The 27,591-nt window shown below is 34.3% G+C and overlaps 1 long non-coding RNA gene across 1 annotated transcript in view; it reads right to left on the reverse strand.

Moving 5' to 3' along the window:
* LOC116567204 overlaps positions 1 to 26,172 on the reverse strand; it is a 54,137-nt gene extending 27,965 nt beyond the window's left edge. Inside the window, exon 1 of the long non-coding RNA XR_004276149.1 lies at positions 26,061 to 26,172. This is a non-coding gene — a long non-coding RNA (uncharacterized LOC116567204). The remainder of the gene's footprint in view (positions 1 to 26,060) is intronic.
* Between the last annotated feature and the right edge of the window lie 1,419 nt (positions 26,173 to 27,591).

A 27,591-nucleotide genomic window follows, 5' to 3' on the forward strand; every position in this document is an offset into this window, starting at 1 on the left:
AAATAATTACTGCTTTTTCTTAATTGGAAGGGAATTTTTCCATCAGGTTCCTTTGCCACAAAGAGTACACAACCTTGAATAATTCCTTTCTTTCTTTATTTTTTTGAATATTTTATTTATTTGAGAGAGAGAGAGAGAGGGGGTACACATGAACAGGGAAAAGGGCAAGGAGAGGTACCAGCAGACTCCAAACGGAGTGTGGGGCCCCACAAGGGTCTTAAACCCAAGGTCCTGGGATCATGACCTGAATCAGAACCAATAGTTAACCCCTTAACCAACTGAGCCACCTAGGTGCTCCTTGAATAATTTCTTTTAAAATAATGGCTTTAGGGGTGCTTGGGTGGCTCAGTCAGTTGAGCATGAAACTCTTGGTTTTGGCTCAGGTCATGATATCAGGGTCATGAGATTGAGCACCATTTGGGGCCCCATGAGCTCAGTGTGGAGTCTGCTTCTCTCTCCATCTTCCTATGCCCTTCCCCCTGATCTCTCTCTCTCTCTGTCTCTCTCAAATAAATAAATAAATAAATATTATCTTTAAAAAACAACAACAATGAAATAATGACTTTGTTACAGAGAGGGATATGGAAAAGGAAAGAAGTTCTTGGTTCTTACCCCAGCCCCAGAACAAAGTTTTATTAAAGTACACTCCAAGGAAAGAGTGGGCCAGTCAAGACAAACAATGGTCCCAGAAACTCCAGGGTATGGTTTTACATCAATGTTTTCTTTTTGGTGGGTCCTGTGGTCCCAACATTTGAGTGACAGGCCTGAATTATATAATTAGCCAACTAAGCATGTATTTTCCCAAGATGTATTAGAAATGTTTATGGGAAAGTTCAACATTATTTCCATTCTGGAGACACAGGTCATATAAGGACAAGCACTGCTTTCTGCACAAGAGTAATAAGCACAACAAACTGAACTCTTCCCCTGCCAAGATCTTGGAACTTCAGACTGACTATTAAATGGATAGAATGACATGGTTCCTGGGTGGTCCTTTGTTGGGGTTCTCTGTCAGGATGTCTAAGGTCCATCCTCCTGTGGTTCATGCCTATCTTTCTGCCCAACAGTCTGACCTTTTCAAAGGAGAGTAGATTACTAACAGTAGTAATCCTGTGAGGCAAACTATATGCTAATCATTTGTGTCATTATTTGTCTTAACTTTTTTAAGGGACACTCATTCAAAAGTACTATTTTACTTTTAGTTCTATACTTAAAAAAAAATCCTTCCATAGAGGTTAAAGAAAGCAAAATAAGAGCTTTCTTAAGGATTTAAGAGAACATGCATATAAAATTGGCCTTATAAATGATGGCTATATGTTTCTAAAAATTAGTAAGTGGACCTCTTCTGGAAACTAGAAGGGTTTAAATCATGGGTTTGCATGAGATTACTTATAAAATGTGAAGGAGGAAACTAATGTTATCAGGAACCATAACTCTAGTAGAAATAGTTCTTTTGGGTAATTAAAAGAGAGATAATTTAATAGGAGAAAATTAGGAGATTTTATTAATGCATGGAGTCCATCACACAAGGGAAGTCAGGCAATGTCCTAGTCTAGGTTAAAGTAAGAGTGGGATAGTCACAAATTATGGTCCATTCAGTCTCATTACTGTTTGCTAATGTACCATCAATTAACAGGGGAAGACAAAGCAGAAACCTTCACTGATCAATCCTTCTTGGCATACTGTGCAATGTATTATATGGCATGGAATGAAACTCCAAATTAAAGAGTCTAAGTCCAACATTGTACACTTGATCATGTAAAATAAATTTTACCTATTTGTGGAAATATGTTCCTGTCAGAAATACATACAAATATATTAAACAAATAACATTCTAAATTAAGTAGTAGAATGACAGGGGCAACATTAAAATGTTTCTGTACACAAATGCTATGCCATACAAGTCTATTGCACCATGAGAAGTTAAAACCAAATATCTGTGTAGGACTTAAGAGGAGATTCAGGTATGCCTGTTCATCAAACTAATCCCAATTCAATCATATTTTACCTTGCTTATGATTGATGTTAGGTCTCTGTAACATCAGGAATATACAATGTTAACCAGTTAATTCAAATATCATGATTTAGAAACCAAGAGAGTACTCTAGAGAACACGATGGAACCTGAACATACAACCCACCAAGGAACTGAGAATATGTTTTTAAGAAATAGGAACTAAACCTATGAGTTAAATTGAGAACTGTGTCATAGAGCCTTTGGAGTGGGATTTCTGATAATATTGAGATTCTAGCAATGAAATATATTACTTGTGGAACTTTAAGCAATCCCTTATTCTATAACCTTAGTTTCCTCATCTATAAAACTGAGATCTAATAAACAGTTCATTCTGAAGATTGAAGAGCTAATATTAATGAGGAACCGGATATATATAAGATATTAAATGTTAGCTATCTACCTCTTCCTCAGAAAGTTACCCCCCAGTAACTTAAATTCGCTAATACAATGTGAAGACACTGAATATAAAGGCGCATGTGCATGTGTGTGGGTGAACAGAATCTTTTTCCTACCCATCAGGAAGAAAAATGCTATCTGAAATTTATCAAAAAGATTTTGCTCCAATATATTATTTAATATTTACAATTCTTTAGACACCACTCCTAAAGATATTACTTTAGTTTGATTTATAATCTATACATATTAAGGACTATAAAACAATACCTACCTAATGGATTAATCAATTTTGAGACCAAAGGTGTAAACTCATTTTTAATTATTTACCATGACTATCAACCAACTGTAGAAGGCAGATTTCAGAAAACTCATAATTTTCTTTGAACAATAGGACAGAATTCTCTTTCTTGAAAGCAGAGTTCTTGGTACATAAGGACCTTTAAATGATAACAAGGTAGATTATTTTTTTATTTACTAAGTTTTATTTTAATTCCAGTGTAATTAACATACAGTGTCATATTAATTTTAGGTGTAAGATATAATGATTCAACACTTCCATACATCACCCAGTGCTAATCAGAAGGGTCCTCCTTAATCCCTATAACTTATTTCATTCATCTCCTTCCCCCTTTCTTCTGGCAACCATCACTTTGTTTTCTATAATTAAAAGTCTGTTTCTTGATTTTTTTCTCTCTTTTTTCCTTTGCTTATTTGTTTTGTTTCTTAAATACCACAAATGAGTGAAACCATATGGTATTTGTCATTTTCTGACTTATTTTGTTTAGCATTGTACCCTCTAGACTTGCATAATATATGCAATAACTAATTTATGCAATATATGCATAATATATGCAATATCATATTTTTCAAATGGAATTGGAACTAAATCAGTTTATGATTTTAATGAACAACCTAGTTCACCTTAGCTATGTGCAATTAATTGTTTAAATAATGGTTAATTGAAATATTTCTGTTTTCTTCTTTTAATGGTATTCAAGGACTAATAACAGTCTCTCCCTCTAAAAGGAGATCATGCCTTGTGTCTTCCCCTACTGACAGGAGTTCTGTAATACTACCAATGTAACAAAAGGGACACTCAGAATACCATTTGGCAATCTGGAAGAATTGACCTTGTTCAACACAGGTTTTATCTGAAAATCAGTTAATTCACTAGTGTGTGTCTGCAATGTCCTCTTGTCTATCTAAGCAACCTTCCATCAGTTAAGTCTTACTTGAGATTAAAGGTGAGGCAGTATTGTTGGTGAGTCATGATAAAAACTTGAAAACACTGAAAACTAGTTCTAGCAAGTCCCATTAAACAAATTGAAAAGAAGGGGAACTATACTATGCATTAACAATGAAAAGAAGGTTGTTACATATCAGCTACTGTGTTTTAAATAGTCATTTTTATGATAAGGACCTCTCCAAACTGTATATTTTTTGTTGTATTCTTGCTAAAAATTACAGTAGATAATGAGACAAAGTTTTTTTTTTTTTAATTTTTTTAATCTACTTGACTTTTCTTTTTTCTCTTTATCTCTAAATCCATGATTTTGCTTATAGGAAGTAACACTGTGTTGGGTCATTGAGATGATAATGCATTTTGTTAAAATGGGAGGCAAAATTATAGAGTGGGCTTGGGCAAAATTCTTTGTAAGTATGGGGAAATCTACTAACCACCTGCAGGGTAGCTATATACCCAACATTTATCACTGAAGTCTAGCACAAAACAATTAAATAAACATGCAAGAGGAAACCTCTCAAATCCCAAACAGACATAGATGAAATGCTAGTCAGAAAATAGAATTTGCAAATATACAAAATTACCCCAAATAAGAAATGGCACAGAATGCCATGTTAGTTTTTATGAGCTTTTTTTTTTTTTATGACTTTTCCTATCATGGAAGGGAAAGCTGATACCCCTCATCACTCTCTCTCCGAAGGAAATTTTGGTTTGTTGCATTATTCATTTTATTTGGTTGTTAAGAATTCTGTGATCTGGAGCATTTATTCCTGGAAAACTCTGCTTTTATTTGCTTTCACCTGTGTACTGACTTTGCCTATTCCATGTAGTTTATTCTCCTTCAGAATTACCATTGATCTTTCCTCTTAATAAACTTGACACCACCTTGGGATTCTGCGAATACCACCATTACTGATGGTGGTGCATTTGGTGGGGTTTTAATACTTGGAAATGCCCCAGTCATTTTCATCCCCAAACTGTTCTTATGCAAATTGTTTGTCTCTGAAGCCTTCCATAAAGTGTGCATGGAATTATCTCTATTTTCAGAAGTTCCAGATTTTAATTGGATGACTATGACTGAAGCCCTTCGTTTGTCTTTAACTGAGTATGTATTAGAGTACTTAATACGTGGAAGCTACCCCTTCTCTCAGCTCACAGTTGACTGGCATTCCAATATAGAATATTATATGACACTTTATGTCAAAAGAATGAACAGAGGAATGGCCACTAACCTGCATTCGGCAAAGGATTTTTTGTTTTTGTTTTTGTTTTTTTTAAGATAACTGAATTGAATTTTAAAGAATAAGTACTTCTTTGGCAAAAGAAGAGTGGGGTGTGTTTTAATGGGTGTGCTAGTGTTCTTGATTATATGTCTAGGCAGAAAGAAAACCTTTGCAAAGGTGTGTATGTATGAGGTATCATGGCACTGGGATAGTACATAGTTGAGCCTACCTAGACTATAAAACACAAGATTGAAATGAAGAGGAATATTTGGAAAGAAAGGAATTAAAGCAGACCAGCATAGTAGGAATTCTGCTGTCCTAATAAAGTGAGTCTGAAATAATTTACTAGTGATTTTACTAATACTATTGTTGAAGTCTCAATATGTACCAGCTTTTATGCTAGATGTTTTACACTCATTAAGTCCCTTAATATATCAGCTCTATGAGAATTACTACTATTTATAGATTTTGTTCAGATAATATTAAACTTGGAGGTTAAGTTACTTGTCCAAATTGTGTAACCAGTAAGTGGCTGTATTCTCTCTTCTTACTCAGACTACCATGCTATATCTTAATACCTACATTTTATTCCTCTTGGGGTAGACCCATAACATAAGTTTGTATTCCTAAGTGCCAAAACAAAATTCTTTAAAAAAAAAAAAAAAAGATTGTGAGATAATTATTTCTTCAAAAATGGTTAAAAGAGAATTCAGTCCTCTGCAATTTACTTTCCTACATTCCCTAAAGACTCTGCCATTATATATATATATATATATATATATATATATATATATATATATATTCCATTCTCAAACATCTTAGTTCTAATGCCTCCAACACACATGTTCAACCAATGATACTGCCACAGAATTCAGTGTAAAAAATAGAAGCCATCGTATGGGTATTCCCTTATTTCTCTAATAGCAAATCTAGAACTTATAGCCATACGCCCCAGGCTTTATTTTTTTTCTCTACTTTTAAGAAGGAGAAAGGATTTTTAATCTAATTTATTTATTTATTTATTTATTTTAGTGGAAGCCAATTCTTTTACATTTGCTTAATACCCCATACTCTCTGCTTTTAGTGAATTCACACCTTCAATTTTGCCCTCTTTTCCTACATCTTCAAAAATTTCCTTACAACTGTATCAATTGAAGTTTCTGTTTTTCCCATTTACAAGTTTCTCATCATCCTATATCTCTTTATTGCCTTATTTTTTTGAATTTCCTAGTCACTCTCATAGCAATTTTTCCTGAAAGATTTTTTTTTTTTAATATATACATAGATTCTTCAGTCTTCATCCAGAATATCTTTTCATTCTTGGTGTGTGCAGTGTGTTGAAGGAGGGGAGAGGTTAAGGTAATACAGATTTATTAAGACTGACTAGTTAAAATGAAGATTGGAATTAAATAATGTTCTACTCCTCAACCTCACATTTGGAAAAGGTAAAAGGCCCCAGTTTACCCTTATCCCACTGCCCCACTCATCATTATAATGACCAGGACATTATGGCAAAGGTGGAGAGACAGTTGGCAAGGTTTGGAAGCATTAGTTGGCTTATTGATGTATCAACAGCTTCAGAAACATCATATCTTCAAGGTCCAGATGGTGGTCTATGTAGTTTCTGTGTGTCACCAAGAAATGATTCCTGATAAATTAAACTTTTGATTTTTGGCTTAAAAAATGGATGCTGTTCCATGAACTGGTTGAACCATGAATCTACGTGGTCCCATATTATATTAAAGGCACTTGTGGTTCTATATTGTATATTAAAGGCACTTGTGGTTGTCTTCCTACCCCTGGAGCAGTAACTCAGTTATTCTCATCTGTTCTCTGATTCCCTGGGCAATGGTATCCAAAGTCCCTTCAGATGTCCCTTCATATGATCCAGTACAGCACTTCCATGTCCAGTTGACAATACAGTTAACATGAGTTACCATGCACTAATAGTAGAAGTTAAAGAGCTTAATGATACCCCTAGCCTTGGATTGGGGTTCTATCATTATCCTCCAAGCAAAATCTCATGAAGTTGGCCTTACCTTTCTTGAAAAGATTATCCACAAGAAAGTTGCAAATATCACATTCTATCACAGAACAAAGTCCTTAGACCAGTAAGGTTTTGCAGAGCCTGGTTCTCCTTTATTTCAACCTCAAATTACTCTCCATGCTCTATACTTAGTCCTACTGTTCTCCCATCCATTTCCCATGTGTTACACTCTTTCCCCAGAAGGGGCATCATACATGGTATTTCCTGTATTTGAAATTATTGTTTCATTATCATTCTACCACTTTAATAATAGTTACCTTTTAATAATTCACTAAATGTTAGGTCAAATATTCATATTCAAAGAAGCTATTCTCTAACCTTCAATCTAAATTTGAAGGCCCTATTATTTTCTCTTGACATACAGTCCTTTTCTTTATAACCTTACCAGTTTTTCAAGTCTTCTTTTTTGGTCATTGAATTTTCAGCAACTAGTGCATTATCAGCAAATAGTTATATCAGCACACAGAAGGTCCTCAAGTAGCATTTTTAATGAAGTGAATGTATGAATGAATACTGAGTTCTTTACTTTTCTTTTCTTTTTTTTTTTTTTTAATTTATTTCCAGCATAACAGTATTCATTATTTTTGCACCACACCCCATGCTCCATGCAATCCGTGCCCTCTATAATACCCACCACCTGGTACCCCAACCTCCCACCCCCCGTCCCTTCAAAACCCTCAGATTGTTTTTCAGAGTCCATAGTCTCTCATGGTTCACCTCCCCTTCCAATTTCCCCCAACTCCCTTCTCCACTCTAAGTCCCCATGTCCTCCATGCTATTTGTTATGCTCCACAAATAAGTGAAACCATATGATAATTGACTCTCTCTGCTTGACTTATTTCACTCAGCATAATCTCTTCCAGTCCCATCCATGTTGCTACAAAAGTTGGGTATTCATCCTTTCTGATGGAGGCATAATACTCTATCCCCAGGGGTACAGGTCTGTGAATCACCAGGTTTACACACTTCACAGCACTCACCAAAGCACATACCCTCCCCAATGTCCATAATCCCACCCCCTTCTCCCAAACCCCCTCCCCCCAGCAACCCTCAGTTTGTTTTGTGAGATTAAAAGTCACTTATGGGCCAAAGGGGCACATGCACCCGAATGTTTATAGCAGCAATGTCCACAATAGCCAAACTATGGAAAGAACCTAGATGTCCATCAACAGAGTTCTTTACTTTTCTACTCTTGTGGTAAACTGGTAGGAGGCAGCAATGTTTAGCATGCTTTTATTTATTTAAAACACTGAGTTAGGCCCCTTTTCACTTATTTTTCTACTATAATCCTGCTAGAGATTTCATGGAGGAGTCAGGATTCTTACACCAAAGATTTATATCAAGGAAATAAACTTGGACATTCACAAATTTACAAAGTCAGAATGTCTATTTACTGACTTATCTATTTAAGTAGGTCTATTTGATTCCAAATTCAGTGCTCTAAGAATACCCCCTTTTCATAGAATGTATTAACCTTTGACTTAAAAAATATTTAATCCTAATGCTGTAAGCATGAGAGTTACAGAAAAAAATGATAAATCTTCTTTATCAAAATTAATAGTTTCCATTCTCTAAGAAGTACTCCTGTGAGAAAGATGTGAGTTAAAAGAATAAACTTGTCAAAACACATGTCTCATAGAAGACTTAAATCCAGCATGTACAAAGAGCTCTAAAAATCAATAATAATAAAACCAATAATTCAGTGAATAAGTGGGTAAACTCTAAATAGCTTCTTCACATTATATATTATATAGAGAGATGTCAAATAAGCATATAAAAGTAAATAATCATCAGTCGTAATTGAAAAAAAAAAACAGTGCAGTAACACTACTCATTTAAGGTAGAATGACTAAAGTAAAATAGAAAAAACTCACAATACTAATACTGGCAAAAATTTGGAGCAATTTTAACTCTCATATATTGCTGGTGGGACTAAAACATGATGCAGAATTTTGGAAAACAGTTTGAAAGTATTTAAGTTAAATACATACTTAAAATATGACTAAGCAATTCTACTCTAAGTAATTAACCACACACACACATACAAAATGCATGTTGCACAAAAACCAATATTTAAGTGTTTATAGCGACTTTATTCATAATAATCCATCCAAATGGGACAACCTAAACACCCTTCAGCTGATGAATGAACAAACTATGGTGAATCCATAAATACTCTTAATTACTTAGCAATAAAAAGGAACTGATATATGAAATAACATGGGTGCATCCTAAATGCATTATGCTAAGGAAAAGAAACCAGACTCAAAATCTTCGCCATACTGATATGATATTCAGGAATAGATTAAACTATATGGACAGAAAATAGGTTGATGGTTGTCAGCAGCAGAGAATATGAGGTGAATAAGTGTGGCTTTTTGTTCTTTGGTGTTGGTGGGATTTTTTTTTTTTAATCTTGATTTTGACTGATGTGATATAATTAATTGTAAGTGTCAAAACTCAAAGAACTATACACTAGATTGGTAAATTTTATTGTCTATAATTTTTTTCATGATTTTAAAGGAAAAGCTCTCAGTTTTTCACCATAGAGTATGATATTAGCTATATGTAAGCTTGTCCTATATGACCTTCATTATGTTAATGCATGCTCCCTACACCTACTTTGTGGAGAGCCTTTTTCATGAATGGATGTTGAATTTTGCTTTTTTCTGAGTATATTAAAATGGTCATATGATTTTTAGCCGTTGTTTTGTTGATATGGTATATACCATGTTGATTTGTGAACATTGAAACATTCTAGAATAAATCCCATTTGACCATAGTGAATAATCCTTTTAATGTATGGTTGAATGCACTTTGCTAATATTTTGTTAAGGATTTTTGCATTTGTGCTTATCTGTCGTTCTCTCTCTTGCTTTGCTATTGCTGTTGTGGAGTCTTTGGCTTTGTTGTTGGAATATGATGGCCTTTGAGAATTTGTTTGGAAACTTTCTTCATCTTTTTTATTTTTTCCTCTATCTTTTGGAATAGTTTCAGGAGTATAGGTATTAGCTCTTCTCTAAATCTTTGGTAGAATTCACCAGTGAATCTATCTCTTTTGGACTTCTATTTTTGGTAGTTTTTTTGATTACTGATTCAATATCATTAATAGTAGTTGTCTGTTCAGATTTTCTATTTCTTCCTGATTTAGTTTTGGAGGAGTGTATATTTTAAGGAATTTATCCATTTCTTCCAGGTTGTCCAATTTGGTGGCTTATAGTTTTCTCTAGTATTCTCTTGTAATTCGTTGTATTTCTGTGGTGTTAGTTGTTACTCTTTTCTGTTTCTGATTTTGTTTATTTGGGTCTTTTGTTTTCTTGAGGAGTTTGGCTAAGGGTTTATCAATTTTGTTTGTCTTTTTAAAGAACCAGCTCCTGAATTCCTGACTTCATTGATTCTTTTTTTTTTTTTTAACTGTGTGTGGGTTGTGTGTGTGTGTGTGTGTATATATATATATATATATATATATATATATATATATATATATATATTTGGTTCTGTGTCATTTATTTTTGCTCTAGTTTTTATTATTTTCTTCCTTTTACCCACTGTGGGCTTTATTCTTCTTTTTCTGATTCCTTTCTATAAAATGATTTTAAAAACTCAATTCTTTACAAAATTCTTTAGAAAATATTTTTTATTCCAAATCAGAAGTTTTCTTTCATATTCAGCCTATCTCCACTTTATGAAAAATATAATAATAATCTGATTTATACTCCATTTTCTCCTGAAAGTAGACATAGTAAGTAGCATGTGTTAGGATTATAGACCTTGGACTACATAATTATGAATACCAAAGTTGATATGGCATATTGTAAGTGTTTCTTTTCTCCCATCTATATATTCATTCTCTGTTTCTTGTGTTTCTTTTATAATTTGTCCCCTATGAGAATGTTTGCAGAAAACATAAAGTATGCTTTATTCTCATGCTTACATGGTTAGAGAAGACACAGTGTCTTTCATATACCTTAGAAAGCTGAACAGTTAGATTTAGAGAACTTTTATCACTCCAACCCTCAATGCAGAAGGAATAGTCTCTGTTTTCACATACATTTAAACATCACATACTTTCACATACTTTATATATCAAACACAAAGTCTGTAATCGCCTTCATTTTTATAATAGGAAAATTATGATTCTGAAAATAAAAATTAAAGTTTCTCACAATCACAGGTTATAATGGTCTGGGTTTGTTACTTGCTAGTTAGGAGCTCCTTTCAAATCACTATATTGTCTTTCAAAAAAAATGTAAAGATACATCAAGGTGGGAGTTGTCCAGAGGTAATTGTAGCTGAGGTTAATATAAATATAGAATCTAAGAAATCATGAATCGTTACACATCACAATATTCTTACTAACATGCTTCATTATTTTATGGCTGGGAAATACTACGAGTCAAATTGTATCCTGTGTCATAGTGAGAGTAAATGATTTAATAGCACAAAGGAAAATACGGTAGCTTCCCCAAGGAAAATACGGAGGAGTAATTCATAAGAAGTGCCAAAATGTTTAGTGATGTCTGCAAAATAAAAGAACATTTTTCTCATTGGACTCACAATCAGAAAAAAAAAATTGCTTTATTTTTTCCTTCTAAAAGTCAAAGAGGGATAAAACTTCTGTACCTTTATAGCATAGGAAAAAGAGAAAAAAGTAGCAGATTCATCTTTGAGATGAATCTCAAAAAAAATGGTAGCAGATTCATCTTTGAGACAAAACAAGTGGCTGACAGCTTTTCTTTATAAAAAACAGCATTGCATACTAAAAATGAGAGCACATTTAGAACAATAAGAATACAAATTATGAAAATAATTACTTTTCAATAGACTGATTATTTCCTATTTTAGTAGTAAAATACCATATACCAAGAATTTTAGCCATCCTTCACATGCCTGAAAAACTTGCTAAGTAGTGCCTCATTCTTTTTTGTTGTGTAAAAATACCATTTTGGATACTTATTTGACCAGTTCACTATTCAAGTCCCTAAAAAGATGATGAAACTCTCTGACATAGGAAAAGTTTTCTGACCATGTGGCATTAGATGTAGAGCTGCTGGATTAACTAAAATTTGGGACTAATCATTTTTGTCTTATTTCTCTTGACTTAGGACTTAGTGATGTCCCTTTATGGCTGTTTGGTTTACATACAGAATATAAAATCATGTTCTCTCGAGCACAACTTAAAAGGGTTAGCTGTGCTGTCCATATGTAGAATATAACATTCATGTTTCTGAATTAACAGAATGATATTTTTCTACAATAAAGGAATTCTAGGTGTATATGCATTAAATATATGTGTATATGTGTGCATGTGAGTGCTGTATACACTGTGATTTTAATATCTACATACTTATAAAAGTTACATATTATATATCATGTATAAATATGCATACATATATATGCACATATACATGGAAATACTCATAAATCAGAGGAAAAACACTTTTCTTTTGTTCTTATTTGCTATGTTTCTTGTTGAATATTACCCTACACACTACTATGTTAATTCTTTTGCATATCTTCTTGCACTAATGAATTACATCACATTATGAAAAACATTTCATGTCCTAATTTTATCTAAATAGGGATGACTTTAAGCAACTTCTTTTTCCCAGAAAATCTTCACAACAATGGCAAATGCTTTAATGTACTAAATGCCCAATAGTATTAATGTTGTAATTATTGAAGACTTGTTTAGAGGTAATGAGCTAAAGTGTTGGCAGAATTTGTGATTATGAAAGTCTAATTTTTGGACATGGCATCCCCCTCACCATGGAAACACATATCGAAAAGCTTGATTTTCGTAAATCCCTGTTAGTAGGCCATCCAACAACATTTCCCTTTGGCTGGCAATTTATGTGGGATTCAGCTGTATGTCCTGGATGCTCTGAGACCTCATAATCATATTATGTCTGCTCTTGCTCATTTTGAAACTGGCAAACTCATATGTGGTGAATTGATTATTTAGTTGGTTGTTTCCTATTTTATTTCCAGAAGAGAAGTTATAGAAAATACACCTTCCTGAGTTTTAAGGTAAAGCTCTTTCAGTTATTCACGGGGAACTCTCTTACAAAGAGATATTAAAATATATATCATCTTTAAAATCTCATGTTCCATATTCACATTAATTATAAGCTCTGCTTTGAAGATTTGAGGGCTGATTGAATATGTTTAAAATAGTAACAGAATATCATACCCAACTGGTATTTTAAATAGAAAATCTGTGCATAAATACCTGCTTTATGGACATTTTTAATATTTAGATTACTTCTCACAGTTCTGCAGACTGTTACTATATGATAGCAAGCAGAATTAGAAGTAGATTTTATTAAAGTATAGTATTTTCCTCTTCCTTACATCTCAATCTTTATTCCTCAGCCTAGACCTAAGCCAAATTTTCCCACCAACATAACACTGCCAGAATATATTAAGTTGTTAGATAGTACCAAGTGGCCCAGGACTAAGACAAAGGTAAATATATTCCCAGTCTCACAATACCACTGATTGTCCTTGAAGTATGGGAGGCATCTGTGTGTGTGTATGTGTGTGTGTGTGTGTGTGTGTGTGTGTGTGTGTGTACTCATAAGCTGAGAAACCGTGGAGTCACTGATTCTCACTTGTGGAGCCAAGCAAGGTTCATCAGTGGAAGTACCATTTGAGCTGAATGTTGAAGAGTCAGTGGGGTAATTACACATAAGAGAAATAAAAATTTAGGTTGCAGGAGTGTCTGGGTGGCTCAGTGGGTTAAGCTGCTGCCTTCAGCTCAGGTCATGATCTCAGGGTCCTGGGATCGAACCCCGCATGGGGTTCTCTGCTCAGCAGGCTCCCTTCCTCTCTCTCTGCCTGCCTCTCTGCCTACTTGTGATCTCTGTTTTTCGGATAAATAAATGAAATCTTTAAAAAAAAAATTTAGTTTGCAGTAGGATGGAAATAACTTTTATATTTTTCAGTTTAAAGTTTGGATTTTATCAACTAGTCAGCAGACAGACAACTTAAAAGGACATGGTATGATCAGTTTGATCTTTAATACCTCTAGAAGTAGTGCAGAAGATGAATAGGAAGGAAAAATTGTCAAGGAGGCAATTTCAAATTTGCTTCAATGATCTAGGTAAGAAAGAATTAGAAGAATGTGCTTCATTTCATGTTAGTAAATATTTAGTAAGTGTTTTATTTTTATGACAGCAAGGTTTAACTTCTCCATGAAGACTTTTCTGGTTTTTCTACCCATCTCGATATTACTAATTTTGATATTACTAATTTTGAATACTAGTATAAAGTCCTGTAATCAGTACTGTTCAGATTACATGTTAGGATTTTTGTATGTTCTTTGATCTCTATAACTTGACCATAAGTAGATCTCTTAGGCCATATAACAGAATGTCAGGTATGCAGTATGTATTATATAAATTACTTAGAATTTTTAAAAGTTTGTTACTAAAGTATAGTTTTAATGTGATGTATTTAATATTTTAGTAGGAACACTGGCAAAGCTACAACCGAAAGCTAAATATATGCAAAACTACAACCGAAAGCAAAATATATTCAAAAACAAAAGACAAATTCAAAGGTCATTTGATCTATTTTCTAATTGACTCAAAATTTTTGGTTTTGTGCAAAAACACATTCCACCAGGAAAATTAATAATTATAATCTAATAATATCATAGTTTTAGGCACTAAAAAATAAAATTAAGACATTCAGGTAGCCATGTATCATTATAATACAGTCTGGTCCTTGAATATCTATGAATAAAGAGTCTTTTTTAAGTTATCACAAGATTGTCTTTTTCAAAACAAAAAAGTTTTCCCTATCTTCTGAGAGGAAAAAAAGTAAATGATGGAATTGCCTTACAACATCATGTAACTATGATTTTATTCCTTTGCACTATAAAAACTTTCACTTTATTAGAACAATTTCATTTTTTTATTGGTGAGAATTTTATTTGAATAATAACTGGAAAACAGCTTTTCAGTCAGATTGAGAGTGGTTAAAATCATAAAACTTGAGTGAAGAAATAGAACTATAGGGTTAACCTTTGATAAAAACACCCATTACTCACTTACTCTGCCCAGTAAATTAAAAATTTATGGTTTTGTTTCCTGTGTTTTGCAGTAACACTGAGAGATTAAGGGAAAAATAAAGCTTTTAAAATTTTGACTTTTTAAAGTTGATTCTAAGTCACTTTAAAGAGGGCTTCTGAGTTTTATTTAAAGAGTGGTTCAAAATACCAAAATTTTGTCTATGGAAACCTCAGTTAGCCTCAATTAAGTTCAGAATAGAAAACTACGTGATGTATCAAACTGTGAACACTGAAATCTCCCTAAAAAGTATCCAGTAACTGATAATATTAAATGAAAACAAATGATAATTTGGAACCTCTTAAATTCTATTTTAAAATGAGTATGGACTCTTAGCTATATTTCTCATTTTCTTTTGTTTTGTTTTGTTTAGTACATGCTGCCCACTCTACAGATTGGTATGTTTCCCTGGATCAAATTTTATCTGATGAGTAATGTACTACCAGAGCATCAAACACATAAAATGAGATTAGCATAATGCATAATGTTCCCCCAAATGTGCAATTTAGAGAATTTTAATGTGATGTGTGGGTCCAGAGGGGAAGCGATTACCTACCAACATCAATCACTATTCATCACATACCAAGTCCAAAGTGTATAGTAGAAAATGTCTAGAATGAGCAAAAATAGTAGTTGGATTGATGAGTGTACTAGAAAATTCCTTTCATAACAAGATCCCTGGGGTAGTCCTTTATATATGCTTAAAGATGCATAAATCACCAATACATCCTCTTGGCAGGCTTCTTCAAGGATTGATTTACTGAATCATTCAATTTTATGGTTTATAAGCTTTTACATTTAAGACAGGGTAATGAGATCCTCGTCTCACATTTGAAAAATTACTAGGTTTCTTAATGCTACGGAATCAACAACTGTATAGAAATATGGCATCCTTGGACAGTTTCAGCTTAAACATAACAGAGAGTAAGGCAGGATTTTATTTTTATGGCTTATCGTTTCCCATGTATGCTGACCTTCCTACAAAACAGACTATTTACTAGATGGAGAACTCTATATGGAATCTGCTTTTGATTTGGTATATATATTTTAAATAGCTAATAGCTAAAGCACATTTACTTACCTAGTCTTATCTAGAAAGAAAATAGTTCCTTTTCATTTCAGTTTGACATATTTTAATATCTTTTGTTTTCATAGAATTTCAGATAAAATACAAATATAAGACACAGTACTTGGTTTCAAATGGCTTTATCTGACCAATCTGTCATCTTTCCAACTAAAATTTAAGCTAGCAAAGAAAGGGTGTATGATTGTGTCAGCAGTGCACCCCTGCAATGCTTGATAATCTGATATTTTTGAAATAGTTTATTTTTCATAGATACCTAGATATTAATTTAGTGGGAAGATTTTCACAAACAAATTTTAACATAACTTGGCAGAAAAGAGGAAAGGGTGAAGAAAGAAGAGGAAGTAAAAACAAAATGTGAAGAGAATCAAAGAGAAAATGAAGCTCTAAGACCATGACATAATTCTAGTTCCTTCTGTGTAAACTACAGAAGGAAAAATGTTCATATAGGAATTGTTTTTTTATACTATAGTTAAAAAATAGCTTGTTTCAATTTTTTAAAATTTAAATTCAATTAGCCAACAGATAGTATATGATTAGTTTTTGGTATAGTATTCAATGATTCATTAGTTATGTATAACACCCAGTGCTCATCATATCACAGTTGTATCAATTTTTAAAACAACTATTCCATATATTAAACTTATATTCATCATTATGTGAATGTCTGCCTTAGACAAAAAAATTCAAAATGTAAGATGAAAATACAATGTGCAGTGCTTCAGTTAAAATCATTGATAATGAATTATATCTTCCATTGGGAAAGTTTGCTCTCAAATTCTTGTTACTCTGGTATCAATATATAGGCCTACATTCCATTTTCTCAAATAAGGGAGGCTGAGATATTGCTGATCTGCTGACTAAGGCTCTGCTTTAATCCCAGTTTTTGTTAAAGTAAAGTCAGGGACAAGATTTTGGGATGACACACAGTAGTCACAGAACAGAAGTCTAAAATGTTGTGTGCAATGATTCTGGCCTACTTTATTTAAGATAGCTTGACAGCATCATTCCAGTAAACATTTATGACAGGACTGTTGTAAAGAATGATGGTTTCATTTGACCATCTCTGTATGGTGTAGGTGGTGTAGCCTTGAGGCGATGTAACTTGGTAAACATGTTTTATTACCTGGAAATAGTTCTGTACTTTTAAAGTAAAATTGACAGTGTTTAAAATGAAAATGATCTTCCTAACCTGTACTCAAAAGCAAATGAAATATAATCACTAAGGTGAGTTTGATCTTGACGTGCTCAGAAGAATTGTTGCTACCTAATGGATCATTTTTTTTTAAATATACTTTATGCCTGATATTAAGTTTGCAAGCATAACTGCAAACAAAGCTAGTTTGAGGACAACCACATGTCGAAAATCTTGATTGTGTAATATGTGATTAAATTTAGTTATGCAGAAAGTAGATTATATCTAAACAGTGGAGCTATAGTGATAGATCAAGAATATCTATAGGAAATAACATTTTCCTATATTAAATATGCTTCCAATTAAATAAACTTACACACCAACATGAAACTCTCATAATATGGAAAATCAACATAGGGTATGTGTCAAATATCTATACTAATAAACTTGCTTCATTTTTAATTTAAATATATTTGAGTGGTTTAGTCTTAAGAAATCTTCATGTAAAATTCTAAGTATTTTTCTGTGTATATTATGTGTATGTGTGTGTATATTTATTTTAAAGAATTTGCCACACAGAGAACATGATCCCTTTTGAAAGAAGGTATGCAAATCAAGGCTTTATGGGTGCAAAGGGATAAAATGGGGGAACAATTTAAGATTAAAATAAACATAGCTTCCATGCAGAATCTGTTCAGTTAGCAAATTGACTACATTGTTCCTGTGGAAGATGTCACAAGAAGCTGTTCCTGTTTGTGTGTGTGTGTGTGTGTGTGTGTGTGTGTTCTTTTATAATCTTCCTTTAACCAAAAAAATGAAATCATTACTCCATCTTTGCTTCAAGGACAATATTGAAATCTGTTTCTACATTTCTTCCTGATCCTGATGTGGATCACTGCCTATTGGAAGGGTATTTTGTTAAACAGTTTGCAGTAGGCACCATCATTATCTATCTTCTTGTTTTTAACTCTGTCTCTCACACAGGTAAAGCATGTATTCCCTCAATATCAGAATGTAAACAAGGTTGCAGAAAGTGGATCAGAAGACACAATATCAGCAGCAACAAAACGAGTCTAACTCTGTCTTCTCATATATATATTGGCAAGAAAAACAAGTCTTAAACAGTTTCATTTAGGTGGGAAGTTTCCCTTTGAAATAATTACACAATGAGGGGTGAATTGCAAAGTGACCTCAATTAATACAAAAATGTTCACTTAGACGTTTACCTTTCTTTTGCATATGTTATAATGTTATGTCATATTGATAATTTGATAATCAAGTTCTACAATTGATCCTAGGCTGAGACCAACATGTAAAGAAGTTTTTTACCTTTTGGTTTACCAGTAATATTTATTTGCTTTTTATTTTTTTTAAAGATTTTATTTGTTTGACAGACATCACGAGAGGTAGTACAGGCAGGGAGAGTAGGTGCAAGAGAAGCAGGTTTCCTGTTGAGCAGATCATGACCTAAGCTGAAGGCAGACAATTAATGACTGAACCACACAGGTGTTCCTTACCAATGATTTTTAAAAGGTGACTCGTATGCTTGTGTCGTAAGGAAGAAAAGAGTACTCATTGGTTTGAGTGACAGGAACCCTTATTTTAATTTCAGTTTCACCATTTTTAAGATAGTCATGCACATTTATATTAAACCGACTTTTAGGGACACCTGGGTGGCATAAGTAGGTTAAGTGTCTAAGTTGATCTCAGCTAGGTCTTGATCTCAGGTTTGTGAGTTCAAGCCCTGTATCCGGCTCCATGCTGGGTGTATAGCCTACTCAAAAACAAAAAAGCAAAACAAACAAAAACCCTTATAGATATCGCCATTAACTTCCTCAAATTTTAACTGTTCCATCTGCAAAATGACAATGATGAAATATTTTAACTGTTCTCATTAAAGATTATATGAGATATTCTTTGCTGAGTTGATGGAGCTCCTTGACACTATCCTGTAGAATATCCATACTTCTTTTGTTTTTATCTTGTAGGAGTCATCTCCAGTGCTACTTCACATGAGCTCAGTAGCTTCAAAATAGTGTTGGAAAAACATCCGTTCATCTATTTGGGGTTGAAATTATTCACAGAGGAGCTATATATATATTTTAAGATTTTTAAAATTTATTTGACAGAGAGAGATCACAAGTAGACAGAGAGGCAGGCAGAGAGAGAGGAGGAAGCAGGCTCCCCGCCGAGCAGAAAGCCCAATGCAGGACTTGATCCCAGGACCCTGAGATCATGACCTGAGCCGAAGGCAGCGGCTCAACCCACTGAGCCGCCCAGGCGCCCCAGAGGAGCTATATTTGAAAGAGCCTACCTCACATTGTTTAAATAGTCTTTAGTTTCTTGGGTATAGCAATAAAGAGCTTTAAGTCTTTGTGGATACTTTAGGAAATAGCTTATAATAAACTTGTTTTCATCATCAGATACAGAGTAGTAATCTCTAAGGCAGGGAATTAGTCTCTCATGGTTCATCCCCCACTTTGATTCCCCCTTCTTTATTTTTCCCTTTCTTCTTCTAATGTCCTCCATGCTTTTTCTTATGTTTCATAAATAAGTGAAACTATATGATAATTGACTTTCTCTGCTTGACTTATTTCACTTAGCATAATCTCCTCCAATCCCATCCACGTTGATGCAAAAGTTGGGTATTCATTCTTTCTGATGGCTGAGTAATATTCCTTTGTGTATATGGACCACATTTCTTTATCCATGTGTCTGTTGAAGGGCATTTCAGCTCTTTCCACAGTTAGGCTATTGTGGACATTGTTGCTATGAACATTGGAGTGCATATGGCCCTTTTTACACTACATTGGTATGTTTGGGATAGATACCCAGTTGTGCAATTGCTGGGTCATAGGGTAGCTCAATTATAATTTTTTGAGGAACCTCCACACTGTTCTCCAAAGTGGCTATACCAACTTGCATTCCTACCAACAGTGTAGGTAGGAATTCCACAGCCTCTCCAACATTTTTTGTTTCTTGCCTTGTCAATTTTTGTCATTCTAATTCGTCATTCTAATTCAATGTGGTTTTGATTTGAATCTCTCTAATGACTAATGATGATGAACATTTTATCATGTGTCTGTTAGCCATTTGTACGTCTTCTTTGGAAAAGTGTCTGTTCATGTCTTCTGCCCATTTTTTTGACTTGATTATTTTTGGGGGTGTTGATTTGATAAGTTCTTTATAGATTTGGGGTATCGGCCCTTTGTCTGTAGTGTCATTTGCGAATATCTTCTCCTATTCTATGGGTTGCCTCTTTGTTTTGTTGACTGTTTCCTTTTGCTGTCCAGAAGCTTTTGATCTTGATGAAGTCCCAAAAGTTCATTTTCACTTTTGTTTCTCTTGCCTTTGAGACATGTTTTGAAAGAAGTTGCTGTGACTGACACCAATGAGGTTACTGCTTATATTCTTCTTGAGGATTTTGATGGATTCCTGTCCCACATTGAGGTCTTTCATCCATTTTGATTTTATCTTTGTGTATGGTATAAAAGAATGTCGAGTTTCAGTCTTCTGTATGTAGCTGTAAAATTTTCCCAGCACCATTTATTGAAGAAATGGTCTTTTTTCCATTGAATATTTTTTCCTGCTTTGTCGAAGATTATTTGACCACAGAGTTGAGGGCTCATATCTGTGCTCTCTATCTTGTTCCACTGGTCTGTGTGTCTGTTTTTTGAGCCAGTACCTTGATGTCTTGGTGATCATGGCTTTGTAATATAACTTGAAATCAGGCAGTATTATGCCTCAGCTTTGTTTTTCTTTTCAACATTTCTTTGGTGTCTTGGGATCTTTTTTGGTTCCATATAAGTTTTAGGACTGTTTGTTCCAGGACTTTGAAACATGCCATTGATATTTTGATGGAAATTGCATTGAAAATGTAGATTGGTCTGGGCAGCATAGACATTTCAACAATGTTTATTATTGTGATCCATGAGCATGGAATGTTTTTCCATCTTTTTGGGTCTTCTTGAATCTTTCATAAGTGTTCTGTAGTTCCTAGAATATAGATCATTTATCATGTTTATTCTAAGGTATCTTATAGTATTTGGTGCTATTGTAAATGGAATTTTTTCTCTAATTTCTCTTTACACAGTTATATTGTTAATGTATAAGAAAGAAACTGATTTCTGTGCATTGATTTTGTATCCTGCCGCATTACTGAATTGCTGTATGAGTTATAGTAATTTGGGGGTAGAGAATTTTGTATTTTCCACATAAAGGATCATGTAATGTCATCTGCAAAGAGAAAGAGTTTGACTTCTTCTTTGCAAATTTGCATAACTTGTATTTCTTTTTGTTGTCCAATTGCTGTTGCTAGGACTTCTAGTACTGTTGAGCAATAGTGGAGAGAGTGGATGTCCTTGTTGTTTTCCTGATCTTAAGGAAAAGGCTCTCAGCTTTTCACCATTGAGAATTATATTAACTGTGGGTTTTTCATAGATGGATTTTATGAAATTGAGGAATGTTCCATTTACTGCATACTCTGAAGAGTTTTAATCAGGAAAGTATACCATATTTTGTCAAATGCTTTTTCTGCCTCAGTTGAGGGGATCATGTGACTCTTCCTTGTCCTCTTATTAATGTGTTCTATCACATTGATAGATATGCAAATGTAGAATCACCCTTGCATCCCAGGGGTAAATCCCACCTGGTTATGGTAGATAATCCTTTTAATGTACTCTTGGAATCTATTAGCTAGGATTTTGTTGAGAATTTTGGCATCCATATTCATCAGAGCATTGGTCTGAAATTCTCCTTTTTGATGTGGTCTTTGCTGGGTTTCAGGATCAAGGTAATGCTGGCCTCATAGAATGAGTCTGGAAGTTTCCCTTCTGTTTCTATTTTTTGAAACAGTTTCAGGAGAATAGGTCATATTTCTTCTTTGAATGTTTGGTAAAATTCCCCAAGGAATCCATCAGGTCCTGGACTCTTGTTTTTTGGGAGATTTTTGATCACTGCTTCAATCTCACTACTGGTTATTGGTCTATTCAGGTTGCCAATTTCTTCCTGCTTCAGTCTTGGTAGTTTATAGGTTTCCAGGAATGCATCCATTTCTTCTAGGTTGCTTAATTTATTGGCATATAACTGTTGATAATATTTTCTGATGTTTGTTTCTGTTTCCTTGGTGTTAGTCATGATCTCTCCCCTTCCATTCATAATTTTATTAATTTGAGTCCTTTTCTTTTTTCTTTTGGATAAGTCTGGCCAGTGGTTTATTGATTGTATTAATTCTTCAAAGAACAAGCTTTTAGGTTCATTGATTTTTTTTTTCCATTGTATTTCTGGTTTCTTATTCATTGATCTCTTCTCTAATCTTAATCATTTCCCTTCTTGTGCATGAGTTAGGCTTAACTTGTCGATTCTCCAGTTCGTTAAGGTGTAAAGATTATTTTGTGTATCCAGGATTATTCTGTTTTTGTTTGTTTGCTTGTTTGCTTTGAGTGAGGCTTGGATGGCTATGTATTTCCCCCTTAAGAGCACCTTTGCCATAGCCCACAGGTATTGGACTGATGTGTTTTCATTTTCATTGGTTTCCATGAATTGTTTAAGTTCTTCTTGATTTCCTGGTTGACCCAAACATTCTTAAGCAGGATTGTCTTTAGCTTCCAAGTGTTTGGATTTCTTCTACACTTTTTCTTGTGATTGAGTTCCAGATTCAAAGCACTATGAATATGTGCTTTGAGAATATGCAGGGAATAATCTCAATATTTTGGTCTTGGTTGAGACCTGATTTGTGACCCAGTGTGTGGTCTGTTCTGGAGAAAGTTTCCTTTGTGCTCGAGAAGAATGAGTATTTTATGTTTTAGGATGGAATATTCTGTATTAATCTATGAGGTCCATCTGGTCCAGTGCGTGCTATTCAAAGTTTTTATTTCTTTGTTGATTTTCTACTTAAATGATCTATCTGTTGCTGAGAGTGGAGTATTGAGGTCTCTTGCTATTAATGTATTATTATCAATATGTCTATTTATTTTGGTTAACAGTTGGCTTATGTAGTTGGCTTCTTCCATGTTGGTGGTATAGATATTTACAATTGGTAGATCTTCTTGTTAGGTATACCTTTTAAGAATGACATAGTGTCCTTCAGTATCTCTGACTATAGTTTTTAGCTTAAAATCTAATTTGTCTTATTTGAAAATTGTTACCCCAGATTTTTTTTTGAGATTCTTTGGCATGAAAGATTGTTCTCCATTCCTTCATTTTCTTTCTGGATGTATGTTTAGGTTCAAAATGAATCTCTTGTATACAGCATATGGATGGGTCCTGTCTTTTTTATCTAATCTGCAACCCTGTGCTATTTCATGGGATTATTTAGGCCATTCGTATTGAAAATGATTATTGAAAGATACAATTTTATTGTCATCAGGTTGCCTGTGAAGTCCTTGTTTCTGTAGACTGTCTCTGTAAATTTCTGTTCTATATCACTCCCGGGGTCTTTCTCCTTTTATAGAACCCCCTTTAACATTTCTTGCAGGGCCGGGTTAGTGGTCACATATTCCTTCAATTTTTGCAGGTCTTGGAAGCTCTTTATCTCTACATCTGTTCTAAATGACTTCCTTGCCAGGTAAAGTATTCTTGGCTGCATGTTCTTCTCATTTAGTACCCTGAATATGTCTTGCCAGCTCTTTCTGGCTTCCCAGGCCTCTGTGGACAGGTCTTATGTTATTCTGTTGTTCCTTCCTTTGTATGTGAGGAATCTCTTTCCCCTAACTACCCTTAGGATGCTTTCCTTGGTTTTAAGATTTGCGAGTTCCACTATTACATGCCTGAGCATTAGTCTGTTCTCCTTGTTCTTGGGAGGGGACCTCTCTGCCTCTAGGACATGAATGCTTGTTTCATTCCCCAGAATAGGGAAGTCTTTAGCTATGATTTGCTCAAATAAATCTTCTAGTCCTCTTTATCTCCACCCCCTCAGGGATCCCAATAATTCTAACATTGGAACATTTCATGGCATCATTTATTTCTCTAATTCTGTTTTCATGGATTTTAAGCTCTTTTCCAGTCCTCCTCCTGTTCCTTCTTTTCTATCAGTTTGGCTTCCAAATCCCTAATCCATTCTTCTGCCTCATTTACCATAGCTATTAGAGTATCTAGATTAGATTGGATCTCATTTTTAAGTTCTATCAGATCAGCTCTTATTTCTGTCTTAGAGAATCTATGTTGCCATTAATGGTTTTCTCCATTCTAGCTATTGTCTGCATTACTATTACACTGAAGTCTGTTTCTGATATCTTGCCTATATCCACATTCATTAGTTCTGTGGTAAAGGTCACAGTCTCTGAATCTTTCCTGTGTTGGGGGTTCTTTTTCTTAGTCATTCTGTTAAGAGATGGTTGAGGGAATGTACAGAGTGCAGATTATTGACTATACCCAAAGCAAGATGCACTTGTTTTATAGGGAACTTAGGGTTGTCAGCCTCTTGTTCTTCCAGCTTGTCTTCTGGGGGAGGGGCCTGCCACACTGTTACTCAGGCAACCCTGTTTGGGCAGAGTTCCACTGCCCCCTGTGGAGAGGGGGATGGGCTCAGTGAAAACCAGTTTTGAGGTACTTTTAATCTTTTAGGCTTTCCTTGGCAGCTTTCCACATCTCTTCCAAGAGATGGGGAAGGGACCATATCCAAACTTCTGTCTCAAAACAGAGAGATCACAGTCTGATCTCCAGAGACCCCCCCCAAGGCCACAATGACTCCATTTCTGTCTGTGCCACTAAAAACCAGTGTCCTATATTGTGCTTTCAATAGTAGCCGTATTAGCTTTTGCTTCCAGGTCCAGGCACACCTGTGTCTTTTGTGCTTCTAAAACTTCCAGCCACACCAGTTTGTACATGCAACCCCACAGCTCCAGTTTTCAGTCTTGAGGCTGCCCTAATGTCCTTTCCCAGCTGCTACTGGTTTGTGAGTCTATGTCTGGTCCTCAGCTGGGGAGCCTTTTGTGGTCTGGTGGCACAAGATCCCAGAGGCTCCCTCTCCCTTATATTTATCTTCTGATATCTGCCCACAGAGTCATGGCTTCCCATTTCATACGTTGAAACAAACCACCACGAATATTCTGTTTGTAAATATATTCTTACATCTCATGCTGATTTTGTGGGATTTTAGAGTGGTCTCATAGATATCCAGCTCAATTCAGGGGGCCAGTTAAATCTTACTCCTCTGCCATATTTGTCCCCCTCCTCTGAAATATTTCTATTTCACATTTATCAAAGTGAAATTTTCTTTATAACTGCATTCCATTTTGTTTGATCAAAGAAAGGCTTGCATTCACTAGGAAAATTGACATTTTTATTTTTTTAAAAGAATACTATCTTCAGTAAGATTAGCACAGAAAAATGGCAAGAACACAGAACAGTAAAAAGGGACATGGTTGTTTTATTCTTTCTTCTTGTACTGGATGACTGTGTTATTTTGAACACATCACTTAATAACTTAATAAAGTTCCACTACTTTTCAAAAAAAAAAAAAAAGAAAGAAAGAAAGAAAGAAAAAGAAAAAAGGAAGAATATGCTTTTAAAAAAATTTCCTGCACAGGTTTTTAACTGATTGTGATTTTAAAATTGCAGATCACCTTATGCATATAATGTATCATTCTTTCCACTAATCAGTTCACTTGACCTTTTTAATTCATCCTTGAGAAAACTTTTTGGACTACTTGAAAACTAGAGAAGTAATGAAAACATATTACTTTATTTGCCAAATTCCTGAAATTTTGCTTATTTTCTTTATTTTTCATATTTAAATGCACCAGGCACACAGTTTGTTTAAAATTATTCTGAGAAGTAGACGAAAATGTATGTATAGACTGTAAGTTTCTATATAAGTTAGAAAATTTTAGGGATACTTACCTTTAATCAATTTTATAAGCATAGATTCTCTGTAAGTGGTAATTGCATTCTTCAAACTTATGAAAATGCCTCCTGAGATGGTGCCCAAAGTGGACAAGTGAGAGAAAGTGCAGTAGGGAATTATCATAATCTTCTGTTTCATGTAGTAACTTAGTTTTTAAGCTTTTTTAACTGTAGCAATTGTCTTTTGTGACCTCACAAATGTGGGTTTATATTCTTGCACTTACCTGTTGTGTAGCTCTCTGTATTCCTAACAACCTACTCGATGTGTGGTTTGACTGAGGACAGGCAAATCTTAATGTTCCATACTTATAAGAATCCTGCCAAATACGGACGTCAATACATAGTGCTAAAGAAATAAAAAGAAGACTGTGAATTTGGGAAGACCCTATAAAAGACACTGAAATTTCAGTATGGAACAAAAAGAATAAATTTTAATGGATGAAAAACAGAACAGACTTTTTAGAAATAGATTGTTAACACTGTCAAATTCTTCAGAGAATCTAAGCACCATGATAACACAGCTATCAAATTTGGCAATTTGGAGATCATGGGTAACCTTCAAGAAAACAATTTCATTAAGAATGAATGTTAAAGTAAAAGAACATGGCTTGAGAAGAACAGAAAGGGATGAAGGGAAGCAGCAATCACAATTTTTGTTTTGTTTTGTTTTGTTTTGTTTTGTTTTAAGAATTATAAGGGAAGAGATATTGAAAAATAGAGTCATAACTAAGGAAATAAAGCAAATGTAATGAAAGTCAGGAGGCACAGGGCCAGCAGAGAAAGGTATTTGAAAGTACACTTAATACTACTATCTATTCTTAGATGGAACTTACCTATACCTGATATTAATGCCCAATGAATAGGTATTCTATAGTTAACATTCATTTTTTACACTTAACATTTTCTCCTGTGTTTTAACATTTCCACCAAACCCAAAAAGGCTGGCCATACCTTCTTTATCTTCCCTGTCTGGCCTCTGGCTCACACATTATTATACTGTTCCCTCTTTTCTGAGCTGCTGCTATCATAACAAACTTTTTTTTTTTTTTAAGAAAGCATGAGCTGAGTGGGGCAAAGCAGGGTGGGGCAGAAGAGGCAGAGGGAGATAGAGAATCTTAAATCTTAAGCTGGCTCCACACCCAGCACAGAGACCAATGTGGGGTTCAGTCCCACAACCCTGAGATCATGACCTGAACCAAAATGAAGAGTCAGATGCTTAACCAACTGAGCCACCCAGGAGCTCCAAGAAGTCCTTTTTATGTTGTGAAATATTACTCAATATATTAAGGAAATTGCTTTATAAATGAATTCAGTTGGAGTCAGCAAGTATGACTATTTCTACTCCCAATATCTGGAGTTAATTACAGGCATCGCTGATTGATCTGTGTACTTTTTTGTGTTAATAATTGAAGGAGCTTAAACAAAGAATTTCAATAAGCTCATCTCAATCTACCATTATACAAAGACAAAATTTTTGCCATTCCTGAGATGGCAAATTTGATTGTTAAGGTCATATATTTAATCTGAC

This window comes from Mustela erminea, chromosome 1 (genome assembly GCF_009829155.1).
Source record: "Mustela erminea isolate mMusErm1 chromosome 1, mMusErm1.Pri, whole genome shotgun sequence".
NCBI lineage: Eukaryota > Metazoa > Chordata > Mammalia > Carnivora > Mustelidae > Mustela > Mustela erminea.